This window comes from Lonchura striata, chromosome 21 (assembly GCF_050655825.1).
Source record: "Lonchura striata isolate lonStrDom1 chromosome 21, ASM5065582v1, whole genome shotgun sequence".
Classification (NCBI taxonomy): Eukaryota; Metazoa; Chordata; class Aves; order Passeriformes; family Estrildidae; genus Lonchura; species Lonchura striata.
In genome coordinates this window covers 8,722,730-8,731,119 of record NC_140723.1, presented here as the reverse complement: position 1 = coordinate 8,731,119, position 8,390 = coordinate 8,722,730, and positions in this window count along the sequence as shown.

Genomic DNA, 8,390 nt, shown 5'->3' with positions numbered 1-8,390 from the left:
AATGCAAATATGACAAACGAACTCTTGGTAGGACTCCCATTCCTTGTCTTCAGTTGGTTTCAGAACAGAGGAGGCCCACAATTGTCTTATGTTCCTAAAAGCTCTTTGTCAGTTTGTGTATTCTTCATTATAAACCCAGCTAACTGAACATTGTGCTGACAAGCAATCAATTATCAGTTAACTACTAACTCTTAACTTCATCAAGGCCTACTCATTTATTTTAATTAACTCTAGTAAGGCTTATCTCTAACTAAAATCTTAGCTCCTCTAAAATCTCTAAATTCCTTAAAGTTTATGTTTCAACCACAAACTCACTCATCCATTCTGTGCACAGCACTAGCTTTTATATTTTTTACTTAATGTGCACATTAAACTTTCCTAACCTTCCCATTGTAATGTATTTTCTGATCACAATTGTGTAAGCCCTTGCAGCACATGATGGTTTCTGCACGAGGTGGTCATCAGCCTCCTGTGGTCATTTTTGATGAAGGCTCAGAAGTCTTCCTCAGGCTTGAACTTTTCACCCCTATTTCCACGCCTGCTCTATGAGATTGTCTGTTTAGATAGACAGTGGTTACCTTGTTCTGCTAAATTTGCTGATTTCTAAAAAGTGCTTCATTCACATACCCATTGTTATAAATACATATTATATTGTTGGCTTTTTGCAAATATTAGCATGAATGTTACATGTATAATGTTAAAATAACTTTGCTTTTATTTCTGCTACTAACAAAAACTTAAGACATAGTAGTGGTAGCTGATACAGTTCTGAGTGAACTGTCTGTTTGGTCAGGATAACATCCAGCAAACGTGTAAAGAGGACCCTACTGTTGATATGCCAACTATCAGCATCTGCTGTGTGAAGAAAGTACGGACCAAGGCCCAAAGTTGTGATAAGGAAGTGACAAGGAGAACAAGTCAAAAACACAGCCAAGAAACACGCATGCTCTAAAAAGTTGGACCCAAGGAGAGGCCATGTAAAACAGTTCCTGGCATATGTAATCTAGTTTATGGATATGAATAAGGGTTATGAATATGCAAAGAGCTGATGTAATGAAAAAGGTATCTAAAGAGCATCTCCAAAGATAAGGGTGTGCTCTTGGCTGAGTGCCAAGACATACCCACCTTAATCTTTGCTTCACCATCTTTGTCTCCTATTGTCCTTTATTAAACTCTTTAAAATTTTCAGAGTGAACGTGTTTTTCACACCTATTGTAAATGCAGGCAAACCCAATGGGAAGAAATGACAATGTCTGACTCAATTCAGAATGCTGAATTATTTATTATAACTATGCTTAAATACATTAATATACTATATAAAGGAAGATACTAAAACTACATACTACTTTCTCTGTATCTAACACAACTGGTGACCCTCTCTGAGAGTCCAGACCCAGGTGGGTTGGATTGGCTATCGGGCTCAAACAATCCTCACCAGAATCCAATCAAGCACTCACTCCAGGTAAACAACTCTCCAAACACATTCCACATGAGAAAAAAAAGGAGCAAAAGTAGAAATTCTTTTCTCTTTCATTTCTCTCTGTGCACCTCTATGAAAAATCCTGAGAGGGAGAAACGTGCTGCCACACACGCCTGTTACAAAGTACCTTCATATAGCTTCATAGCTTCAGCTTTTTGCATAGCCCAAGCATTATCTTGTTGCCTCGGCATCACTCTCCACTGCCATCGCTCCCTCTGCACACCCTCATTTCTCACACACCTCGTTCAATTCCAAGGGCTCCCGTTAGAAATGGATCACTGTGCCCAGGATAAATCCCTGTTCGCCTGTGGCCACCGAGCAGCAGAGCTGCGGCCCCACCACTGCCTGTCGCTGCCTGGCACTGCTTGTCACTGCCTGGCACCACCTGGCACTGTCTGTCCTTGTCTGGCACTGCCTGGCACCACCTGCCACTGCCTATCCTTGTCTGGCACCACTCGTCACTGCCTGTCCCTGCCTGTCCCTGCTTGTCACTGCCTGGCACTGCCAGGCACTGCCTGCCACTGTTTGTCACTGCTTGTCACTGCCTGCCACTGCCTGTCACCACCTGGCACTGCCTGGCACTGCTTGTCACTGCCCGCCTCCACCTGCCTGCTCTGGCTGAGCCTCCACCCTCGTCCCCAAGCCAAGAAGTATGGCAGTGAGATCCCACTCCGAGCTGGGGTCGGGGCTGGCTTCAGGGGGAAACACGCCTTCCTGAGGAGGGGCTCCATCCTGAGCAGAGAGGATCCATCCTGAGGGGACAGGCTCCATCCTGAGGGGACAGGCTCCTTTCTGAGGGGACAGGCTCCATCCTGAGGGGACAGGCTCCATCCTGAGGAGAGAGGCTCCATCCTGAGGAGAGAGGCTCCCTCTGAGGAAACAGGCTCCATCCTGAGGGGACAGGCTCCCTCTGAGGAGACAGGCTCCATCCTGAGCAGAGAGGATCCATCCTGAGGGGACAGGATCCATCCTGAGGGGACAGGCTCCCTCTGAGGGGACAGGCTCCATCCTGAGCAGAGGTTCTACCGCGTTCTCTGTCCCTCCCCAGAGCAAGCCCACTCTGGGAAGGCCGGGCCGCTTCGCCCGCCGGGCCGCCACCCTGAGGGCGGTGCGGCGCCATTTCCCGCACACTGCCGCCATCTCCAGCGCGGCGCCGCCAGGCTCGTGGGGCTTCCCTGACCCGCCATCTTGATGCCGTGACACGTCATTTCCGCGGCGGCCGCCATCCTGAGGGTGCAATGACGCCGGTTCCTGCAGCGCCGCCATCCTCAGTGGCTTGTCACCTGCTTCCTGCAGCCGCAGCCCAGTGCCGCTGCTCCGTGGCTCTGCAGTCCGCGGCCGGCACTGCCCGCCCGGCCGGGCCCCGCCGGGCGCTCCCGCGCTGTTCGGGCACCGGGGCCGGCGGCAGGCGCGGACAGCGCCGCGGCGGCGGCCGGGAGCCAGTGCGCGTGCGCGCCTTGGGGAGCCGCAGTACGCGCGTGATCCGCGGGGGGGGGGGGGGGGGGGGGGGGGGGGAACAGAGCCGCGCCAGGCAGTGCGCATGCGCCCCCGCCGCGGCTGCAGTGCCGCCGTTGGCCTGCAGGTGGCGGCCCCAGCCGGCAAACTGGCCGCGCATGCGCAGTGCCCGCGGGCCGAGATCCGGAGTCGGTGCTGGGGCGATGCACGAAAATGTCCTGAGCGCGCAGAGCTGCTTCTGTGCCTTCCTGGGGCCATCTGCCCTCCCCTTTGAGGCCCCGTACGGCTTTATTTATATATACATGTTATAAATTGAGGCGAATAATTTGATTCAGCCTTTTAAGATCAATTAATAATTTTATTAATTACAGCAAGCCGTAGCAAGCAAACAGCGCTGGGTGCAGCTGTGGAGACTGTGTTCCACCAAAAGCTGACCCCCTTTCCTTCTCTTCAGTCCCTTTTTATCTTGCATGAGTGGGGTGATGGGTCTCCTTCCACTGCGGTTATCAGTTCCAGCCAGTCCTGCAAAATCTTTCACAATCTTTGTTTGTGGTTACCAGTCAAGCCTGCAAATTCCATGTCCCGACTTCCCCCCCTTTTATCCTAATTTCATACTTTTGATGAACAAACAAGTCAATGCAGTTCCTCACATACAGAGGTTACATTTGTATTTTCAGTTCTTGTGTATATCCGTATTTAGATATGCTCTAAGATCCTTCATGTAAAACCATAGATACGGGGTTGTACTTGGAAATAATTCATTTTTTCTGCAAAAGTTAAGAAAGGAAAAGGAAAAGACGAGAGAAAAAGAAAAAAGAAAAGAAAAAAAAGAAAAGAAAAAAAAGAAAAGAAAAGAAAAGAAAAGAAAAGAAAAGAAAAGAAAAGAAAAGAAAAGAAAAGAAAAGAAAAGAAAAGAAAAGAAAAGAAAAGAAAAGAAGGAAAGGAAGGAAGAGAAAGAAAGAAAGGAAAGGAGGGCAGGACAGGCAGAGAGAGGCAGCGAGAGCAGCCGGGGAACGACAATGGGCACAGCGTGCCAGGATGGAGAGGAAGAAAATGAAATGAATGGGCAGCACAGCACAGAGGGATTAACAAACAATAAAGGCAGGGAACAGCACAGAAAGATACAGAAAGATAAAATGGTACAGAGAGCAGGACAGAGCAGCAGAGAATGAAAAACAGGGATCATGACAGAAGCAGGGAGGACAGGTAAAAGGACAGAGCAACAGGGAAAGAAGAACCCTGAGCTACAATGAGAACGTGAGGGGCAGTGAGCAGGACAGAGGTAAACACACACAGTATTGTTATTTCCTTCATATAGATTATCTCTTGCATTTTCAAGCCTTTTAATATTTAATTTATATATAGAAAAGTTACGTTTCTGTTTCAAAACCCTATCTAATATATTAATAATTTCATATAGTCTAAAATCTTGTATATAACAGGTATATTCTTCTTTTGAAATCAATTAGTATATAAATTAATAGTACTTTTCTCTATATACGAAAATGAGAAACTTAACCATTTGTAATGCATAAATTAATATGAGCAGAAATTCTATATTATTTAGGGCCTGATGATGTCCACAGCTACATGAGCACTATGTGACAGTAGTATTTAATATTAGATATTTTATACTAGGTTTTAGTAGCATTAGTATTAAATTAGTATTAATAATTTGTATTAATTAGTATTAGTAATTTAATTAGTACTATTATTTATCTATTTAAGTAGCACTAAGTATTTAATTAGTATTAAATATTGACTATATATTAGAAAAATATTCAAATTAAGTATTAGATGATTTAATATTACTATTAAATAAAATATTATATAAATATTTAATTAATTAACATTAAATTTAAATTAATTAAATTCAGTATTTGTATTAAATCCCTAATATTTAATACTAGGTATTAACACTAATATTTAATAATATATTTAATACTAGGATTCTCTAAATGGGAACATACAACAAACCAAGTGTGTCTCATCATCTGCTATTCAAAGAAGGCCAATAAGAAGCCTATAACATGCAGCTTGGGATCTATCTGTGATTAACATACTCCTGGTTAAATTGCAGCTCCTGACTCTAAAACCCCTGATAAATCACAAACTTAAATAAATTATTCCTCAGGCTGAAATAATTGTGACAACATAATAGCATTCTCATTAAAAATTATGTCCTTGCATGTAGATAATGTGGAACATTTTAAAATACCAAATCTATTTTGTTTGCTTGTGAGTATTCTGTGAATACAGCAAATTACCATACGGTACTGGTACTAAAATATCATTTTAATGTGTCCACTTTCTAGAGAATATTTGTGGGATAAGAACAAATACTTGCAAATGTCTGGTTTCTTGGAGAGACTCAAAAAATTCCTCTGCAGAGCCCTGACCGATCTGCTCAGGTTGGAGCAAGGGCTTGGACTGGAGGATCTCCAGAAATCCCTTCAGAGTCAATGACTCCGTGCTCCGAGTCTGTGTTGGCCTCTCTGACATCAAATCCTGGCAGGGAACTTCACCACCCACCTTCTAAACAAGTGAAAAGCATGGAACTGTTCTCATTTATTTAGTACAACTGTTTGTATTTATTTAGGAACTGCCCACAATGTTGGAGGGAAAAGCTGGCTTTAAGTCTTTTTTTTTTTTTAATCACCCCAAGAATTCTTTTAAAGCACCTGTAATTTGTTCTGATAGCATCCCCTATTTCAGAAAATAAAGACTTGTTTGTCTTTGAAATTAAATTAGCATAAATAGAAAACTACTGAACTGCCAGTTTCAATTGGCCAAACACTGTTATGCAGAAGAAATTCACCTCATCTTGTTTCTAAGTGCAGCCAGTTTTGTAAGGAACAGAGCTTTGACAAAGATATATTTTCCATTTCTCTATAGTTTTTCATGTGAGGTAGTAAATAGTCAAACAGCTAATTGCACCTTCGGCTTTTTTAATTTATTTTCTACTTCCTCCTCCTTCTGAAGAGCAAGTTGTCCACATCTGCAGTGTGGAATTCTTTTGCTTCTTTGCCTCTTTTTCTTATGCATCACATGCCTGGCAGAAAGATTTCCAGAATACAAGAAATAATTATTTTTTTTTTAAATTAACAACAGAAAAGAAAATTCAAAGGCTTTAAAGAGGAAGATAATCTCTAATTTTAGACATAACAATGTCAATTTAAATCTTCTCCCTACTTATCCTACCTTCTAATTAACAACTCTTCTTGTTTGTCCTAATGTAGTTTTTTTGGAATGTTACTGTTGCTTGTCTTAATTCAGAAGCCTTTTTGGAGTTCTATAAATGGAACACATTTTTAATCTTAAATTCATAATTTAATGTCAAGAGACATCAAAAACTATCAAAATTTAGTACAGCTACTTGGCTGCTCTTGTCACAGAGAGTGTGAAGGGAAGGAAAGGACCACAAATGATTTGAAGGAGGGAACACCTCTGCTACAGAAGCAGAGATTTGGAGTTGTTTAGCCTGGAGAAGGGAAGGCTCCAGACATTTGTGATTCTGTGACTTCTTATTGTGGCCTTCCAGTGCCTCATGGTCTGTGAGAGAGCTGAAGGGCTTCTTACAAGGGCAGGTAGTGATAAAACAAGGGAAATGGCTTTAGGATAGAAGAGAATTGGTTTCCATTAGATATTGGGATGAGATCCTTTACTGGGATAGTGGTGAGGCGCTGGCACAGGCTGCCCAGGGGAGTGTGACAGGAGGAACCCTGGAAGTGTTCAAGGCAAGGTTAGATGGGGCTTTGAGCAGCTTGGTCCACTGGAAGCTGTCCTTGCCCATGGCAGGGAGGGAGGAGCTGAAATAGGTTATACTCCAGCTCCCTTCCAACCCAGGGGTTCAGGGATTCTAGTGTGAAAAACACCTTCACTCTGCTGTGAAAATTTTAAAGGTCCTTTAATAAAGTACAGTAGGAGACAAAGATAGTAAAGCAAAGATTATGGCCCAAGAGCACACTGTTATCTTCGGGGATACCCCTTAAATGCCTTTTCCCTTACATCAGCCTGTTGCATATTCATAGAGCCTTGTGCATAGTAAACTCCTCCCCAAACTGCTTTACATGTTCCAAGAACTGTTTAGCATGGCTCCTCCTTGGATCCACCTTTTTAGAGCCTGCAGATTCCTCGGTTGTGCTTTTAGTCCATTCTTACCACCTCCAGGTTTTGGCTCTTGGTCACACTGTTTTTAGGTGGTGAGTGCTGATAGTTGGCAGATGTGTGGCAGGTGTCTCCTCCGTGTGTTCACTGATGTTATCCCATCCCAGCAGGCATTTTAACACAAGCCTGCTTATAGCAGCTATTTCACTAAGATGATTAACAACAGAAATAAAACTTTATAACAAAGTTACTTTAAGACTACACATATAAATCCATTGTAATATTTGCAAAAAGCCAGTATTAGAATATGAACCTGTGACACCTCTGACTGCTGAGATGCTCAGATGCTGGTCCAGGTGCACTACACAACTGCAGCTGGTGGCGAGACTCTGCTGTGTGTGGGGGTTTATCTCTTGGAAAAGGTACAGGACAGAATATCTGAGATGGAGGGAAGAGAGAAAATGAGCAGAGAGACAAGAAAGTAAGAGGAGACAAAAGACAGAGTAAAAGGGGAAAAGCAAAGAGGAAAGAAAAGAGAGAGAGAGGTGGAGAGAGAGCAGGTCAAAGATGGCCAAGAGAGAGGGAGAGAAACTGAGAGGCAGGAGAGTGAGCAAAAGAGAGACAGGGAGAGACCCAGACAAAGTCAACATAAAACACACAAAAAAAGAGTAAATCACAGCAAAGTAAGAGGGAACAAAAAGAAAAATCTTTATTACAGCTTCATAGCATTACTTATTTTCAGTTACATGTCCTCAGATACACTTCTGTGCAGTTTAGTCATGTGAGAAACATGGCTCACTATGTAAAGATTTTATAGAAGTTTATTAAGGGATAAAATCCAGTGCTGGGGTGCTTGGCTATTTGCCAAGATCACAGGGTTCACTTTAACCATGTTCTCTATATACTGTTACATTACAGGTGGTACATGCATATCCATAAGAGTTTATACATATTCAAATATTCCTTTGAGTATAGATGTTCTTTTGCTTGATTTTAATCTTTGACTTGTCTTCATGCCATCTTGTAGATTAAACCAATATATTGTATTTTTTCTTGTGGTTCCATCCTGTTGTATTTTCACTCCCTGATAATGAGGGTCAATAAATTCTTCCTTTTTTTCGGTGCTCTGGTTTGTGTTTCTGTTATCTTGTCTTTCAGATAAGATAGTCCCAAATGTGGGAAATCACCTAATTATTTCACACCATTTTCTGAGTTAGTTACATGAAAAAGCATTTTAACATTTCACAGTCTCTATTTTACTACAGTCTACAATAGGATATGTTACACTACTGTTTATAAAAGCTATATGGTGTATACATAAACTGACAGATTATACTATGTCAAAAGC